The 19,735-nt window shown below is 38.3% G+C and overlaps 1 long non-coding RNA gene across 1 annotated transcript in view; it reads right to left on the bottom strand.

The window, feature by feature from the left end:
- Positions 1 to 10,779, bottom strand: part of LOC122746512 — a 30,272-nt gene extending 19,493 nt beyond the window's left edge. The window contains exons 1-2 of the long non-coding RNA XR_006355547.1: positions 10,656 to 10,779; positions 6,987 to 7,045 (exon numbers count right to left, since the gene is read on the bottom strand). This is a non-coding gene — a long non-coding RNA (uncharacterized LOC122746512). The remainder of the gene's footprint in view (positions 1 to 6,986; positions 7,046 to 10,655) is intronic.
- Positions 10,780 to 19,735: the final 8,956 nt, after the last annotated feature.

Here is a 19,735-nt window from a genome sequence, read left to right as displayed (position 1 = left end):
AAATCCATGGAAGTTGATGAGATCACTTAAATAAAGTAGTATGAAAGAAGAAGAGAAGAGGCCTTAGGACAAAACCATGAGGGACACAAACAATTAAGAGGGGGTGGTCTGGAAGGAGAACCAACAAAACAGAATAACAAAGAGTGATCAGATAGGAAGAGAAGCAGGAGAGAATGGTGTCCTGAAAACCTAGAGAGAACAGAGTATCAAGGAGGAGAGCATGATCAACAGTGTCAAAGGCCATAAAAAATCCAGGGAAAATGGCGATTGAGAAAAGGCTTTGGCAACTACAAGATCATTTTTAACTGGCTAGAGCAGTTTCAGTGAACTGATAAGGCTGGCAACTTAATTATTTGTTTGTTTTTTGTTTTTGTTTTTTTTGCAGGGCAATGGGGGTTAAGTGACTTGCCCAGGGTCACACAGCTAGTGTCAAGTGCCTGAGGCTGGATTTGAACTCAGGTACTCCAGAATCCAGGGCCCATACTTTATCCACTGTGCCACTTAGCTGCCCCTGGCAACTTAATTATAAGGGACTAAGAAGACATAATACCCGTGCCTCTGAAATGGATATCTTGATATAAATTCAGTGTTTGAGTCAGTTGGGCCTATCCCCTTTTGCCTAGATATAAGTACACAACTTTGTACAGTGCTACAGTCAGTCAACATCTTTTTCATATAACATATATTTGAAATTTAATTTGAATAAGGAAGGATTTTACTTTAGGGAAAGGATTATACTTCCTTCTCTTGGACCTCAGGGGTGTGCTGGTAAATGTTTAACAATTGGCTGTATGGGGAAAAAAATGTACACATTTAAAATTTTAATCATCATTATTAACATTTTTCCATTATGTTGAAATTGACAGAATAACAAATCAATATATAATTTGTAGCATTTGTAAATTTTTCTTTTTTAAAATTTTCTTTCTTTTTTCTTTTCCTTCTGAAGGGCAATGAGGGTTAAGTGGCTTGCCCAGCATCACACAGCTAGTAATTGTCAAGTGTCTGAGGTCATATTTGAACTCAGGCATTCCTGAATCCAGGGCCAGTGCTTTATCCACTGTGTTATCTAGCTGCCCTGCATTTGTAGATTTTCAAGATGTAACGCTCACATAGAAAATTTAACAATTGTCTCTCTTGAGTATGAGCTGGCTTCAGCATACCATTGCTTGAACCCTGATTAATGCCTGGCACAGTGCCGTAATTAACTTTTTGGGGAGAAATATTAACAACCTCAAATGTGCAGACAAGACCACTCTGAAGGCAGAAAGTGAACAGGAATTAAAGAACCTTTTAATAAGGGTGAAAGAGGAGAGTATAAAAGCTGGCTCAAAGTTTAACATCAAAAAAACTAAAATCTTGGCAACTAGTCCCATCACTTCCTAGCAAGTAGAGGGAGAAGGAATAGAAGCAGTGTCAAATTATATATTCTTGGGCTCAAAGATCATTGTAGGTAGTGACTGCAGTCATGAAGTTTAAAGATGCTTGGTTCTTGGAAGGAAAGCTATGACAAATCTGGGCAGCATATGAAAAAGCAGAGACACCACCTTGCCAATAAAGGTCCAAGTACTCAAAGCTATGTTTTTTTCAGTAGCAATTTATGGCTATTACAGTTGGACTACAAGAAAATCTGAGTACCACAGAATCAGCGTTTCAGAATTGTGGTGCTAGAGAAGACTTTTGAGAGTCCCTTGGACAGTAGGAGATCAAATCAGTCAATACTTAAAGAAATTAACTCAGGCTATTTGCTGGAAGGCCAAATATTGAAGCTTAAATACTTTGGTTGCATAATGAGAAGGGGAGACTCATTGGAAAAGATCCTAATGTTGGGAAAGATCGAAGGCAATAGGAGCATATGGCTGAGGATGAGATGGATAGATAGCATCACAGAAACAATGAACATGACCTTGGACAATCTTTGCAAAATAGTGGAAGATACAAGGGTCTGGCATGCTATGGTTCATGAGGTCATGAAGAGTCAAACACACTGAATAACTGAACAACCACTAAACACACAGTAGGTGCTTGGATAGTACTTATTAATTGACTGTTTTCCTCCAGTAGAGGCTATCAGTGTTATTGGAAGTTCCTGGGGGAACTCTGGCGAATCATCTAAGGGATGGTCCCTTTGGGCCAGCTCCTATAAAGTTTTCATGGGGTTTAAACCCTGCTACATAAGATGTTATAGATCAGAGAAGACTTCCTTGGGAGCCCCTCAAATCATACCACATTGGTAAATACATTCTTGTACATTTTAGCTTGCCCCTAGGAAAATATTTTTTTTTTATTTTTTGAATCATAAAAATATTTTATTATTTTCTGGTTACATGTAGAGATAGTTTTCAACATTTGTTTTTATAAGATTTCTAGTTCCAAATTTTCCTCCCTTTCCTCCCCCCTCCCCAAGACAGCAAGCAATCTGATATAGGTTATATATGTACAATCACATTAAGCATATTTCTGCATTAGTCATGCTGTGAAAGAAGAATCAGAAAAAAAGGGAAAAACCTCAAAAAAGAAAAATTTTTAAAATAGAAATAGTATGGTTTAATCTGCATCTAGATACCACAGTTCTTTTTTCTGGATTTGGAGAGCATTTTCTATCATGAGTCCTTTGGAACTATCTTGGACTATTGTATTGCTGAGAAGAGTCAAGTCTATCACAGTTGATCAAAATACAATGTTGTTGACACTGTATATAATGTTCTTTCTCCTCATTATGCTCATCTCACTCAGCATCAGTTCATGTAAGTCCTTCCAGGTTTCTCTGAAATCTGCCTGCTCATCATTTCTTATAGCACAATAATATTCCATTACATTCATATACCACAACTTGTTCAGCCACTCCCCAAATGATGGGCCTCCCCTCACTTTCCAATTCATTGATACCTCAAAAAGAACAGGTATAAATATTTTTGAACATGTGGGTCCTTTTCCCTTTTTTGTGATCTCTTTGGGAAAAAGACCTAATAGTGGTATTGCTTTATAACCTTTTGGGCATAGTTCCAAATTGCTCTCCAGAATGGTTGGATCATTTCACAGTTCCACCAACAATGCATTAGTGTTCCTATTTTCCCACAGCTTCTCCAACATTTATTATTTTCCTTTTTTTGTCAAATTAGCCAATCTGATAGGTATGAGGTGGTACCTCAGAGTTGTTTTAATTTGCATTTCTCTAATCTATAGTGATTTAGAGCATGTTTTCATATGGTAATAGATAGCTTTGATTTCTTCATCAGAAAACTGCCTGCAGCTAGGTGGCACAGTGGATAAGACACTGGCCCTAGATTCAGGAGGACTTGAGTTAAAATCTGGCCTCAGACACTTGACACTGACTGGCTGTGTGACCCTGGGCAAGTCACTTAACCCTCATTGCCCCACAAAAACCAAAAATAAATAAAATGAAAATTGTCTGTTCATATCCTTTGACCATTTCTCAATTGGGGAATGACTTGGATTCTTATAAATTTGATTTAGTTCCCAATATATTTTAGAAATGAGGCCTTTATCAGAAATCCTGGCTGTAAAAAGTGTTTCCCAGCTTTTTGCCTCCCTTCTAATTTTGAATGCATTGCTTCTGTTTGTACAAAACCTTTTTAATTTAATGTAATCAAAATCATCCATTTTACATTTCATAATATTCTTTATCTCTTGTTTGGTCATAAACTGTTCTCCTAGGAAAGCATTTTTGAAAAGTTTTTCTCTATGACTAGATATCTAGTACAAAAATGTTGCTGGAAATTACATTAAATGGTAGAGATTTCCTGGGATATATTATGCTTCCTTTAATTAATAAATAAACTGTATTATAGTCAGATATGTGGAGGATATCTTAAGAACTAGAAGAGATCAATTTGAAATTGCACACAATAAGTGTACTAGACAGTATACTCTGTGAGGGCAAGATTGCCTTTTACATCTTTTTGCTACCTATAGTACCTTTGCATACAATTAATAATACATATTTATGTATGCAGATAAGAATGTCTTTTCATGAATATTCATATGAATGTATATTTATACAGATATAAATACATATTTATAAATTATAATAAATATTGAAAGAATTATAGACTCAAAATAGCTGAAATTAAGCTTAGAGATCGTCTCAACCAATCCCCTCCTTTACCAGTTGAGGAAACTGAGAGATGAAGTCACCTGCTCAATGTCACCTCTTAGTGGCTGAGTCATGACCTAAATCCCTGTCTCCCAATTCGGAGTCCTCTGATGAAAATGTACCTTCACAGAGTTTCAGGTGTTATCTGTGGATAGTTCTATTACTTAAGGTTTGTTTTGTTCTCTTATACAGAGAATCATTCCCATGGTTCTAATGATATTTTCTGAAGCCTTTCTTGTGTCTTCATCATCTTTTCCTTTAGCTCTTTTCCTCCTTGCCTTAATCAATGCTTTCATTCATTCAATAATGATTCAATAGTGACGACCTCCTCACCCCAGCAACAGACTGATCTCCTAACTCGGGTCATAAACTGACCCTAAACTCCAGTCACAGATTGCTCTCAACCTTTACTTTGGTAAGAGACTGACCCCTAGCCCTAATCACAGACTGATTTTTAACCTCAGTTACAGACTATTTCTTAAGCCCAGTCACATACTAACCTCTAACCCTGGCTACACACCGATCTTCTGAAACAGGTTTACAGACTGATGTTTAAACTAGTCACAGAAGGTCCTCTCACCTCAGTCCCAAATGGATCAGTGTGAAAATTATGAGCTGATTCATAATTAGGGGGTCACTAAACCCAAGTGTAGACTGGGTCCTGAACTCAAAGACTGGCCCTATAACATGGGCCAAAAACTAATTGTAGCCTTGAACAATCATTTTCAATTGTATCCAGGTTCATCCTCACTCCTGGAAAAACAACTTGAAGTAAATGGTCTATAGACAGTGTGTATACGAATGACAGCACTCTTTTTATGTACCTTTTCTGTAAAGATGGTCCTGGAAGAAATCAAAACAAAACAAAACAATGAACCTTCCCCACCTGTTTGTATTTGAAGAATTGTCATTAACTCCAAGCTGAGGAAAATGCCTCCCTGTCAGTGGGTATAATTGCTCTTCTTTATATCTCTTGCCTTGCACTTTTTTGTATTTCCAACTTTGTATTAACAAAAAGATGTTGTGTCTGTATTTCATGAGGCCCATAATTGTGTATGCCTCATGTCTACTCTGTCCCAAATTCTTTTAAGATGTACAAAGCAACGACCAGTATATTATCTGCAGCAGGCATATTGATATTTTTAAATTAACATTTTGCATTTCTTCAGCAGATTTTGGCCATGAAAAATATTCCAATAGATTCATATTGTTCTGTTAATTAAAATGTTTCTCTCCTGACTATGGAGAGTCAATGGTGAGCAGACTTATAAATATTCATTTGAAGTTCTCCTAGACCCTGAAAGTCCGAGGCAGCCAGAAAAACTGTTAGGAAGAAAGTTTCAAACACTAACTTATTCTCTTACTTTCTATGCTACTGCATTCATGCTATGCTACTGCCTCAAGCTACAATACATATGATTCAAGAATTAAGGAATGGGGATATTAGTGGAAAATGGTTAAAGGATCTTTAATTTGTGTTTTGTTGGATTCAAAACAGATAGTTATTGATCACCTACTGAAGGATTACTTGTGAGAAGGATTTGCCTATGTGTGCAAATAGCTCCTGAAGAACAGGACCAAACTGCATTCTATGGTACTCTCTGTGAAGGCCTATGCCTCAGAATGCTGCCCTCCTTTCAAAGGATTAATGACTCAAACTTGCAGTGACTCAGCATTCGATGGAAAGATACACAAAGTGTTTTTGTGTGATCATGTGAGGAGTGAAGATTTCTGTCCAATGTCGAGGTTGACAAATGTATTAGAGGCAGTTTTTTGTCATGACCTATAACCTTCTAGAATCAGGTTGGAGGGGTGTGTGTGTGCTTGTGTGTGGTGTGAGTGTGTGTGTGTGTGTGTGTGTGTGTGTGTGTGTGTGTGTGTCAGAGAGAGAGAGAGAGAGAGAGAGAGAGAGAGAGAGAGGTGGTATCACAGCTTGTGGATGATAGACTGGGAATGGGGGAGACAATGCGTTTTTTGTAAGGAGTCCATGATTGTATATGTCAATTCACAAATAAATAATCATATTTTCTATAGAATGAATACATGATGTGTCTAATTCATATATATATTTTCCCCCTCACTCTCTTAATAATTGATTTTGGCAAAATCTATGTGATTGACTGAGCAACACTTAATCAGATCCCATGGATAAGTATAAATATCTCTTTCATTGTTACAGAACTTCCTGCTTTTCAAAGGACTTTCACATCTATTATGTATGCTATACGAGACAGCATCTCCATGAAGCACACAGGCAAGGGTTTATTATGCCCATTATATGGATGAGGAAACTTTGCATGTGGAAATGCTCATCTTATTTGGTGTTTAAATTTAGAATAAAAAAATTAAAAGAAAAGAAAAACAAGTTGTGGTAGATAATAGTAATCAAATATTATTGTACTGTATGAAACTGATGAATATGATGACTACAGAGAAAAAAAGAGACATAAATGGATGCAAAATGAAGTAACTACTATAAGAACAAAAAGAAAGAACAAAAAAAAAATGGAACCCCAACACTATAATATGACCAAGTTTGTCTTCAAGGAAGACGTATGAGAAGTAAACAGTTCCCTCTTTTGGAAAGGTGGAGTATTATGGATGTGTAACACTGCATACAATTAATGACAGATTTTTAAAATTGATTTTGTTGGATTATTTTTGTTCCTTCTTTTTTGCTCTTTGTTATAGGATATATCTCTATGAGAAGAAGAGAAGGCAATAAAATGGGAAATGTAAATAATGTAGAAACAAAATATATTTTTATATTCTATATTTTTAAGTGTTAATATATAGGTTTTTAAAAATAATAACATATAGTTTTAATTATCCAGAAATGTATATTTGACTTCATTCTACAATACAATACCTGATTCTTTGAAGCTTGGGAAGAAAGAGTGCCCCATCATGGAGTACAAGTAGTTTGACCTAAAATGTAAGGAAAGATAATGATTGAAAATGGCTTTTAATATACCTGTGCATAAGTGTGTGTTCCTTCATTTTTGAGTTTGTATTTTAGAGATTTTTTTTTTAGTTAATAGGTTGTTTTATGTGCATAGGAGACATATGAAAGAAGGGCCCTATTGCTGACTACTTCGCAGAGTATTATTTTAGCTTTTTCTAGTGTCAAAGGCATTTTACTTCTTAAATTTCTTATCTTTTCATGTGGTATTTCAGTGGTAAAAATGGAGAGCAGCATTTTTAGAAGCTGGAGATTTCAAGTCTCACCGAGATGTCAATTGGGCTAATCACTCAAACCATTTAGTTAGTAGCTCTAAGTTTTTTAAAAATTAGAGTTCCTGGAATTATTCACCATCTCTCAGACACTTAGGTAACAGTTGGCAACAGGGAACAGTGGAAGGAATTGTATTTGAAAGACCTGGGTTTAATCCTATTTCTTTAAATGTTATCTGTGTGACCTTGGGTACCTCTCAGGACCTCAATGTCCTCATCTCTAAAATGAAGGGCATAAGTGCTAATATCTCCTGTAGTTCTATGATCCATGCTCCTATAATTTAAGTTAAGTAACAGGATCAAAGAATTGAGATGGAAAGGTTGTTACATGTCATCTAGTCTAATTACTCCATTTTTATAAGGGAAAAGACTGAGGCCTAGAAAGGATAAATGACTTAACCAAGGACAGATAAATAATAAATGGGTGGTCCAGAATTTGAATTTAGGTTCTCTGACACTAAAAGTTTACATGGAACAAGAGACAGTAAGTTATCTTGGGAAAATTACACTGGATCTCAGTTTCCTCATTTGCATGACTTTTAAAGACACAGTAATGAGATTGTAAGATTTTATGTATAACCCATGTCTCATTGTCAAATGAAAAGGTCCTGTGGTTTTCTCATAGACAAGATTATTTTTTAATCAAAACAATCTTTGCTGACAATTGAAGCAGGCATTGAATAATTGTAAAGAGTTATCAACACTGTTCCTTATTTATAGATTTTGCTCAATTTTTTGTCGATCATCGTGATATATTTTTAGATGATCTTGATAGATCATCACCTGGTTTCTATGGATCTAAGTTTATTGGCATTAAGCTACATCCTACTCAATGGCCTTTATATACTAATGTCTTCTTCTAATAATAAGTAACATTTATAGAATGCTTAAAGGTTTAGAAAGTACTTTACATATATCTTATTTTATTTCATCTTTACAAAAACCCTGTGACATAGGTCCAGTTTTTTATTGTTCCCCTTTACAGATGAAGATACTGAGGCAGAGAGTGATTAAATGACTTCCTTAGGGTCCCTTAGCTGGTAAGTGTCTTAGGCAGGATATGAACTCAGGTTTGTTCTGACCACAAGGCCAGAACTCTAGCCACTGATATGGCTTGACCTAGCCAAAGAGATTCCCTGTAGATAGTGAGGTCTTCATTTTTTGTGACTGATTTTGTGCTAATGGTACAGCAGTCTGGTTACTGCAATGTCCTAAATGAGATCCAAATTCACTACCTCTCATAAAGATACTTTTCTTGTAACAAGTTGGAGCTGGAAAGGTCCTGAGACCAAGAGAGATGGAGTTAAGTGCTGGGGTCCATACAGAAAGTTAGGAGAGATGGGGTTAGAAGTAGGAGCAGAATGGGAAGCCTGATGATTTCCAGTTTGATATTCTTTCCTCATGTTGTATACCTTCTCCTAAGAAACTGAGCATTAATAGTACTTAGTCAATGTCATTGTTGTAATGGTTTCAGGGTGTTCTACACTTCTTTATATCTTATTAAACTCTCAATGCCCAGCTAAAACACTATTTCTTCTACAAAGCCTTCCTAATAACCCCAGTGCTTTTCCTTTCTCTGAACTCCTTTAGAATGTGCATCTTAACTATTAATTTAGCACCAATTAGAGACAGGCACGCCTCATCTTAGAATAGGTCATATTCTTCTCTTTTTGAAAAATAAACATTTTTATTTAAAGTTTTGAGTTCCAAATTCTTTCCCTCCCTCCCTTCCTATTTTCCCCCATCCCTGAGGCAGTACACAATGAGATATAGGTTATATTTGTGTAATTATACAAAGCATTCTCATATTAGTTATTTTGTATAAGAAAACTTGAATAAGAGAAAAAAATGAAAAAAGTGAAAAATAGGATGCTTCAGTCTGTGTTCAATAAATATTAATTTTTTCTTTGGAGGTGGATAGTACTTAGAGTGGTTTATCATTTCCTTCCCCAGTTCATTTTTACAGATGAGGAAACTGAGGCAAATAGGGTTAAGAGAGTTGCCCAGGGTCACACAGCTAGTAAGTATCTGAAGCCAGATTTTTTTTTTTTGTGAGGCAATTGGGGTTAAGTGACTTGCCCACGGTCACACAGCTAGTAAGTGTTAAGTGTCTGAGACCAGAATTGAACTCAGGTCCTCCTGACTCCAGGGCTGGTGCTCTATCCACTGCACCACCTAGCTGCCCCTGAAACCAGATTTTTACTCAGGAAGATGAGTCTTCCCAGACTTCAGGCTACTAGCTACCCACTGTATCCCATAGAAGTGAAATCACTTGCCTAAGGTCAAACAGATAGGAAATGGCAGAGTAGAGATTCAAACCCAAGTCCTCTAGCTTCAGATACAGAGTTCTTTCCACCACGCTAAATTGCTTCTCATTTATTTTCCATCTATTCATGGATACAAAGTTACTCTGGGCTAAACTTGCTCTAGAAATCACTGCAACTTCTACCTACAGGGACTCCAAGGGGATCACGTCCTAACAAGAATGAAAAAGAAGGGAAACACAAGCATTATTTTGAAGGTAGCAAGGAATATGGTTTATGAATCTGTATCCCTGTCAGAGCCTAGAATGATGATGAGTGCATATTTTTTATTTGTTTGAATGAATGACGAAAGAGATAAAATGAATGCTATATATATATTTATATATAATATGTTTATATGTTACATATTCAATATATGTATATTTACATCATTATTCATAATCTAATTATATATAACTTAAATCTATCTATCTATCTATCTATCTATCTATCTATCTATCTATCTATCTATCTATCTATCTATCTATCACCCCCCCCCCCCAGGAATGAATGGTAGAAAGAAAATAGAGAAAATCGTATGAAGGCAGCAATCCCCTTTCCTTCTGTAGTTTTAAAGGCAGGGGAGGGACAGCCTCCATAGAGATGAATCCTTTATTAAGCTGCAGTCCTAACCCTCTTGGAACACAAACACACACAGGCTCCTGCAAGCAAAGTTTTCTAGGACCCATTCTCATTATAATGCTCCAGCCTACATGGAATCATCAAGGTGAAAGCAGAAAAGAACAGAAAGCCTTGTGCTCTGGGTAACCACGAGGAGTGAAAAAGAAATGCTCCTGGGGAACTTGGAAGGAAAGAAAAGTGTTAATCCCTTGAAAAATAAAGGGCTCATTCCTCTGTATGATAAAGGGGAAGCATAATCCCTGCATGTAATGAATGCACCAGAATGGCAGCCTAATGAGGCAGGAAGCAGAAACCCTGACAAAACCAGCCTTGGAGAGATGCTGCACAATACAGGTTTACTAAGTGAAGCATCCACCTACCTTAGCAGGCTCACCCCGGGCTCCTTTCCCAACACTTGCCCTTTGGAGTATGAGACAGGAGAAAGGGATGATGAAGTGAGGGTGAGATACTCCCAAGACAGAATCCTTCCCCTAGAAGTTCTTTCTCCTGAATACCCGGAGGTATGGAATAGATAGTTCTCTAACAATTTAGTATAATTTCAGGGCTCCTATTCTGAATCATGCCACCTACTAGTCAATGCATAAAATTCCCTTTGGCTTGAAGGCTTTGATCTTTCTTAAACTGGAAATTCCCCTGGGGAGTTTTCAGACCTAATATTGTTCTCAGTCCTTTTCATTTGAATTTCAAGATGGATGCTTTAAAAGCAGGTTTTGAAAAGGCTTTTAAAAGGGAGAAAGGCAGCCTGGTATAGAGATTTAGAGCCAACAGGATCTGGCACTGATATCCTGGCTTTGTTACCCCTGCATCAGCCTCTTAGAATCCTGGGCAACTCTCTGAGGCAGATATTCTTTTTTTTTTTTTTTTTTGGTGAGGCAATTGGGGTTAAGTGACTTGCCCAGGGTCACACAGCTAGTAAGTGTTAAGTGTCTGAGGCCGGATTTGAACTCAGGTACTCCTGACTCCAGGGCCGGTACTGTATCCACTGCGCCATCTAGCTGCCCCCCCCCCCGCCTTTTTTTTTTTTTTTTTGGTGAGGCAGATATTCTTAAACTGGGTTCTGTAAACTTAATTAAAAAAAAAACAACACAACACCTCTTTGGCAATTGCATTTTAATACAATTGGTTCTCTTTGTAATCCTATGAATTTTTTATGTATTTAAAAACATTTTGAGGAGATTCATGTTTTACCAGATGGCCAAATGACAACCCCAAAAATAAAGAACCCCTGCTCACTACCTGTAAATTGCAGAGAAAGTGCTGACCTGCATTAGGAGAGGGAGTTTTCTCACTGAGGCCTTCCTTATACTAATAAAATTACAGATCCAGTCCTTATCCCTAGAGAAAGAGAACAGGAAAATGCAGGGCACCAAAGAAAGGACAAATAGGCCAGAAGGGAGGGGATAGAGACAGAAGAGGCCATGTTCACCTCACTTTCCAATGTTGTCAAGGGCCTGCCCTTAGGTCCTGACAGAACTCCAGTCTGTCCACCTTCAAGGTGTAATGACCAACATGGTATCAAAGGGAATGGCAACTGTTATTCAATTGAAACACCTTCCTCAAAGAGACCACTGAGTCATTCTAATAAGAGGGAGAATCTTCACTATTTTTAAAGTCCTTTTGAGAAGTGCTACCTTGCTCTCTTGGTCATGGAGATCGCCCTTGGCAAGATTGTGGAATTGACTGATATTTTTCTTTTGTTGGTTAATGATGCTGCACATGTAGGCAGTAATTACATGTCCCATGCCTTCCTTTGGGGTCTGACTGTCAGATGACCATCATACTGTAATGGGGGAAAATGGGGTCCGGATTAGGGTTAGGGGTTGGGGTTCTTAGGAATTCCTCTTTAAAGAATTACACCCTCTTGCACACAAAAGCAGTGAAATTAAGATGGTAGTTTATTTACGGACATGGGAAAGGAAGAGTGGGGGCGGGGTGGAAACCATGAAAGAAATCTTTGGACTTCTCATGGGGAGATAGGCACAAAGCACTTGAGCAGGAGACCCCCAGGTACTTTTATAGAGGACTGATGGGGGGAGGGGGTGACCATTTGACTGTGGAAAGTTCCTTTAGTGAGGGAGGACCATCCCCCACTGGTGGTAGCTGGGGGAATTGGGTGAGGAGTGGAGGACCATCCCCCACTGGTAGTGACTAGAGGAATTGGGTGAGGGGTGGCTATGGATCTCTCTTCAGGACACAAAGGCCGCAGCCACACCCAAACTTATCTCCCCAGTGGTAAGGGAGACCAGAATGAAGGGTGGGAATCTGAAGCTAGCTCAGTCTGATCTGGTTCCGCTTATCTCTCTAGGTGTATCTGTCATCTGGTTTAGTTTCTCAAGGAGAAGATTCCTTGATGTGCCCCAGAGAACTTCTGGGATGCTCTGCACCCCATGACAATACCTGTGATGCATCTGATAAACTCACTCCCACTAGGATATTGTCTCATGAAGACTTGAATTGTTGCCCTTTCCATTGGGAACTATTTGGTGCATTGTAATGAATGATTTCTGGAATTAAATGCAGTGGGACCCCAAGAAATTAAAAAGATTTAAACCCCCTAGGCCAAGGGGAAACTGGCTCTCTCTCCCACTTCAGATATGAGGTGTGGCAGGACATGACCCCAGTATGCTGATAAGCAATGCTAAGGTCTGCAAGACGATATGCAGGATCTGGATGCTGCATATCCTACTGATAGCCAATCATTATCAAAGGTCCCTTTTTAGTTATCTGCCCCCAGTTTTTGCATTTCACCTTTCTTTGTAATTCCCTTCCCTTTCTTTGTTTTGTAAAGATACAAAAGATGAGTCTTCTCTTACTCCAGTGGTACAGTCACCATGACCATATTCTTCTCTCCTAATAAATCTCTTTTTATTTTACAAGATTTGTGATGGGCGTCCAATTCTTTGGGTGAGACAGTCTCCCTATCCAGGTTAAAATTCCCCCCAACATTGAAAAGCCTTTAAAATGCAAAGATTTTCTAATTGCATTGAAATTGAAGATTTAAGCATCTGGGTTAATTTGGAGGGGAATGTGTTTGGGTCATAGGGTAGTTCCATTGAGAATTCTTTTCTTTTCTTTTTTTTTTTGGCAGGGCAATGGGGGTTAAGTGACTTGCCCAGGGTCACACAGCTAGTGTCAAGTGTCTGAGGCTGGATTTGAACTCAGGTACTCCTGAGGCCAGGGCCAGTGCTTTATCTACTGCACCACCTAGCTGCCCCCTTCCATTGAGAATTCTAATCAAAGGTTCAAAAATTATGAGTTGGAAGGGATTTTTTTAGTCCATGAAGTCCAGACTCTTCATTTTGCAGATAAAGAAACCAGGACAGAGGTTAGGTGATTTTCCTGAGGTCACACAGTGGTTAAAGGTCAGAAGCAGAATATAAACCCAGGTTTTTCTGACTCCAAGTTCAGTGCCTTATTCACTACAACAAGAATTGAAAGGGACTTTTAAAGATCACCTAGCCCAGCCATCTCAATTTATAGATGAGGAAACTGTCACAGGGGAAAAGTTGGGGGTCCTTAGGTATTTCTTAGTAAAGAATTATACTCTTGCACACAGTCCAATTAGAATGCTTTTTTTTTTAATTTGGTGCTAGAGTAGGTTATAGAGAAGGAAGTCAAAGATTTTGTCTTAAGGGGAGGAGAGCTTAAAAACATTCTCCTCCCAGAATAGAAGGAAGGCAAAAGCTCTTATAGAGGATAGATGGGGTGTCCACCTGAAAGAGGAAAGTTCACTTTGGGGCTGGGGTGTGGAAACCCTGAATGCTTGTCATATTCCTGAGAGTGGAGGGGATTTTTTTGGAAATGATGGTCCTGACCTTTGGGATTATCTCTGTCTCCTAGTTCTGGTCAGGTAGAAGCCACAACTAATTGACTTTCCTGTTATAGAATTTTATCTCTCCTTAGTTCTTAGGTGTGTCTGTCCTGATATCTAGTTAGTCAATCTAAACTTTAATAGTCCCTTGATTCTTTGATATGTTTGTTTTGTTATCTGGTCATCTTTGGTATTATTTCTCACAGGAGAAACTAATTATGATTAATTCTAAGCCCCATGTCAAAAATAAGACTGAGTAAGGGGAAGCTATCTGCCCAAGGTCACACAGGTAGCAATGCCCAGAGCTGGGTCTTGAATTGTGTTTCTCTGACTCCAAATCTAGCATCGTTTCCACTAAACATTCTACCTTATCCTAAATTTTAGCACTTGGATAATTTTGAATTGGTAAGTGACTATGTAAACATAATTTTCATGCTAACTAGCACCTAAGGCTATTAATACATGCAGCATAAAGTCTAGACATTACAGGATTGTGGTGTCAGTGTCATAGTTTATGGTTTAATTATGTCTACTGTGCCGTTGGACTGAAAGGTGTTTCATTCTATTCTTCAAGACCGTCTTCTACTGTTTCAATCCCAAGACTTTAACAGGTCTTTCAAGTACTTAGTGTATTTGAACTAAAATTGTAGCCATAGCTAATAGAAGATATAATTTCTAGATGCAATTAAAATTCATTTCTAATGAAGAGTAAAACTCTTGCTTATGAAAGGAGGTTATTTGCATAGCCTGTAAGGAGATGGCAGATGAGCAAGGCACTAAACTTGCTTATTGCTAGTCACTGTGTTCCCTATTCTAATTCTAGGGAGGCAGTTATATTGGATTCAGGATGGAATAGGATAGAATATTAAATGCTGTAACAGGTCTTAAGGATCGTCTGGTTCAGGGGTTCTCAACTTGGGGTTTGTGAACTTTGATAGAAAAAATAACATTAATTTCAATATAATTGATTTTATTTGTAATGCTGGTAAATATTTAACAACTGGCTCTCTAGAAAAAAATGTATAGTCAACTAAGTTTAATCTGTATTATTAACATTTTCTCCATCACTTTCTTAAGTCTAGACAATAAAACAATAAATCAAGTCCTGATTTGTAGCATTTGCCAATTTCCAAGGTATAAATGCTCACTCTGAAAACTAACAATCAGCTCTCTGGAGTCAATCAGAAATGATTTCAGCATACTCCTGGGGCCCTAACACAAAAAAGGTTAAGAATTTAACCTATCACAACTCTTTTATCTTATACAATTAAAATTCAGGCTGAGAAAGGGAATCTGGGTAATATAATAAAGATGAGTTTTAGATCAATTAACTAACCAATCAATAAAAATTTATTAAATGCCTACTATGTGTTAGAACTTGGCTCTGCTACTTACTGTTTGTATGACTTCAGGTAAGTAATTTCATCTCACTGTGCCTTAGTTTCTTTTCTCTGAAGATGTAGGGAAACACCATGGTACAGGGAAAAGAATCCTAGCCTAGGAGCCGAGAGGACCATGCTCATGTTCTAGCTCTGTCTCCTACCAGCTATGTGACCTTGGACAAGTCATTTAGTTTTCATGGGCTTCAGTTTCCTCATCTGTAAACATTTTCTTTTCTATGAGGCTATATCTAGTGTTTGACAACTTTAGAATTTTATGAACCAATATCCAAGATTATAGAGCTAGTTAAAGTCAGGGCTGGGACCAAACATCAGTTTCCTGACTCTGAGGTTAGTTCTCTCTATAGACTAAGAAGAGATAAAGGGGGGGGGGGGGCGGTTTACAACAGAGCTAATTTTCACTGAACTGAGCTTCACTTATTTAAATTATGCAGCCATTTCTTTTCTTTTCTTTTTTTTGCAGGGCAATGAGGGTTAAGTGACTTGCCCAGGGTCACACAGCTAGTAAGTGTCAAGTGTCTGAGGCCAGATTTGAACTCAGGTACTCCTGAATCCAGGGCCGGTGCTTTATCCACTATGCCACCTAGCTGCCCCCAGTATGCAGTCATTTCACCAAAGCCTGAAGTTGATCTTTGCTTAGAAAACTTTTTTTTCATGGACAAAACAAATTATTAATGAAGAGATCATAAGAGAAGGTTTATGTTTAGAATAAAAAAAAACATAAGGCACTGTAGACATAGGATATTGGTATAACTTTTATGTCACAGAGTAAATGGGTGATGTGGGGATCCTTAGGTATTCCTCCCTAAAGAATTACATCTTTTCACATACAAATCCAATTAGAAAACAATAATCTTTTATTAAGACACTAGAATAACTTGACCAAGAGAGAAGTCCAAGGACACTTCATTGGGAGATGGTTCAGAGACCTTCTCTGAGATACCTATCTCCTCGAACAGGAGAAAGGCAAAAGCTTTTATAGAGTATAGATGGTGTAAGGACAGATGAGGTGATTATCTGGCTATGGAAAGTTCCCTTTGGGGGTGGGGGAAACTGGAATGAGGGGAAGTGGTCCTGACTTCTGGAGTTATCTGTCCCCTTGGTACCACTCAGGCAATTGCCATACTTAATTGGCTTTTCTATCTTGCTTCTCAAGGTGTTTCTGTCCTTCAGTTTAGCTGGCCAGTTTAAACTTTAATCCTAACCCCATAATGTTAGACTAAATATCATGACAGACATACCCAAGAAGTAAGGGGAGATAGAATTCTATACTAGGAGAGTCAATTAGGCATGGCTACTACCTGACCAGAGCTAGGAGACAGAGATAACCCCAAAGGTTAGGACCATTATTTCAAAGAAACCCCCCTCAACTCTCAGGAATATGAGAAGCATCCAAGTTTCCCCCCTCCAAAGGAAACTTTCCATTTTTCAAGTGGACACCCCATTTACCCTCTATAAAAGCTTTTGCCTTCCCTTTGTTCTGGGAGGAGGAGAATGTTTCTAAGCTCTCCTTCCTGAGGAGTGAAGTCTTTGACTTCCCACTGGGTCACTTTCCTAGCACCAAATAAATAAAAGACTACTTTAATCCTAATTGGACTGTGTTCAAGAGTATAATTTTTATTGAGGAATACCTAAGAACCACCACCTCTCACCCATGAGATTCCTAAAGGCCATGTCCACAAATCCAAGTCCAGAAAATTTTAATATGTTGGAAGGTCTTCCTGGCAATGGATGGTCCAGGAACCAGCTTTTCTAGATATAGATGCACCATCAATAGACTGACTACTAGAAGATGGATTCTTTAACCATGGCAAGTTTGGAAAAAAGAAGATACAAAATAGCCCTCGGTCAGCTTCTTTTTCCCCCCCATCTCTGATAGAATTAATAATGATAAAAAATGAACACATTTCATCATTGTATTTAGCCCTCTACACACCAACTGTCCCAATGTAATGCAACTCAGATGCAAGTAGCTCAGTGATTCCTTTTGTAATGGGTAGAGTTCTCTAATTCTCCATCAACCATAGCCAAAGTGTTGACATACAGCACTAGATATTTGGGTAGATCAGGTAAGGCAGGTTTCTATTGGTTTGTGGATCATCCAACTTACCATGAGGATTCAACTAGGTAGAGAGAGTATTCATTGCAATAAATTCCATAAAGAACCTTAATAGTCAATTATCAAGCTTGAGTCAAGTGGTGTATGCAATTAGAAGCTATACAGCTGTATATTTTCATTAAGCACTGCGCTGGGCTTTCCCTGTAATTTATCCTCACAGGCTAGCTTCCCCAGGAGATGACTACTCCAGGTTCAAGATTCAATTTGGGTCAGTACTCCTAAAATTAAGGTTTTCATGTCCCTGCCAGTACTTTTCCCTTCAACAGTCAGTTATTCAGTCAGTCAATTAATTAACAAGTATTTATTAATCTCCAAGTACTGTGCTAAACTCTGGCAATACAAATACAAGTAGAAAGAAAGACAATCCCTTCCATGAAAGGAGTTTGCATTTTAATGGAGGAAGACAACAAATAAAAGGAGGAAGAGGTACCTGAAAATCTTGTGTAGCCTGTAAAGAAATGAAGACTGGTTGACCTTGTTACCTTCTTTAATGAGAGATTCTTAGAGGAACTATTCTATCCGAGGGAGTGGCCACAAGATTGGAGGATACTTTTTTTTTTTTTTTTTTTTTGCGGGGCAATGGGGGTTAAGTGACTTGCCCAGGGCCACACAGCTAGTAAGTGTTAAGTGTCTGAGGCTGGATTTGAACTCAGGTACTCCTGAATCCAGGGCCAGCGCTTTAACCACTGCGCCATCTAGCTGCTCCCTTGGAGGATACCTTCAATGTGTACAATACAATCCTTGTTTGTCTCTGAAACACACACACACACACACACACACACACACACACACACACACACACAATGTTTACAGATCACATTCCCTCCTGTGTTCTGAAGGCAACTCACCTTCCATCCTCTCATTAGCACTAATGGAAAATTCTTTCATGCAGTGGGAATAGGCTAGGTAATCTCCAGGGCTGGAGAGAGCTTCTAGGATGAAGAAGTTTCTGGAATATGGTGAAGGAAGTATGTAGTATATAGCCTGTACAATCAGCCAGAAGACATGATTAACTCAAAGAAAAGGCATTTACAGAAATGTCATACTAAGAAACATGATTGTCCTTATAATCATGAGGCACATTTCCCACAAAAAACACAGTGCATCAGAGGGGAAGTAGGCACATTAAGAATAGGAAGAGATATATGCAGAGAATTGTGCGCCCTGTGCGCATCTGAGTGGGATTATCTCTCTCCTTTGATGTTGCCAGGTTGTAGATGTCTTTGTATCACTCCCACTGACCTCAGTCTCATTGTTTCCACTGGATATGGCTCCACAGGATACTGCTGTACTATATACTGTGACATTTATTCTTTTTTGGCACAGTGTAAAAACTGAATCCTTAGGTAGAGGACTGCTTTGCTCTTTAAGCCAACTCTTTTAGAAAAAGAGTAGGCACCCTGACCTCTGATGAGCAGATGCCTTCCCTGTTTTACATCCATTTCCCAACCTCTGTAGTCATTGTAATTTTCATTCTTGTCTTTCACCTTTCTACCTGTGGCATGATATAACTGGACACAAGAATAGTAACATACAAATTTTGGGATTAAAACATTTACATGGAAATAGAAAATACATTTTCTTCCCCTGTGCTTGCTATAGAATTATTAGGGTGAGCTCTCTGCAAAATGGCAAAGTCAGCAAATATTATGTCAGTTTCCCTTAGCTTCCTCTTTCCATTCCCCATCACCTTCCTACCTTCAGGCATGGCATGTTCTCCAATCTCTCCTTCTTCCACTATCCAAGCCTGACAAGTGAACTATACCTTGGTAGCTAGCTTCCCAGATTATTAGTAATAATATCTGGACTTCTAGATGTTAGTACTTCTATGGAGAATTTGCTTATTTATCCTTCTTCCTAATGGTAAAACGAAGAGTCTTGGCCCCACAAAATTTCAGGCACCATGAAATAAATGGTGGCACTTTTTTTTTTTGCAGGGCAATGAGGGTTAAGTGACTTGCTCAGGGTCACACAGCTAGTAAGTGTCAAGTGTCTGAAGCTGGATTTGACCTCAGGTCCTTCTGAATCTAGGGCTGATGTTTTATCCACTGTGCCACCTAGCTGCCCCCTGGAGGCACTTTTATTGATCAGAAAATATAATAGCTAGTT

The sequence above is a fragment of the Dromiciops gliroides genome, chromosome 3 (assembly GCF_019393635.1).
Source record: "Dromiciops gliroides isolate mDroGli1 chromosome 3, mDroGli1.pri, whole genome shotgun sequence".
NCBI classification, from domain to species: Eukaryota; Metazoa; Chordata; class Mammalia; order Microbiotheria; family Microbiotheriidae; genus Dromiciops; species Dromiciops gliroides.
Note: the sequence above shows the minus strand (reverse complement) of the source record. Positions and strands in the feature narration are given on the sequence as shown.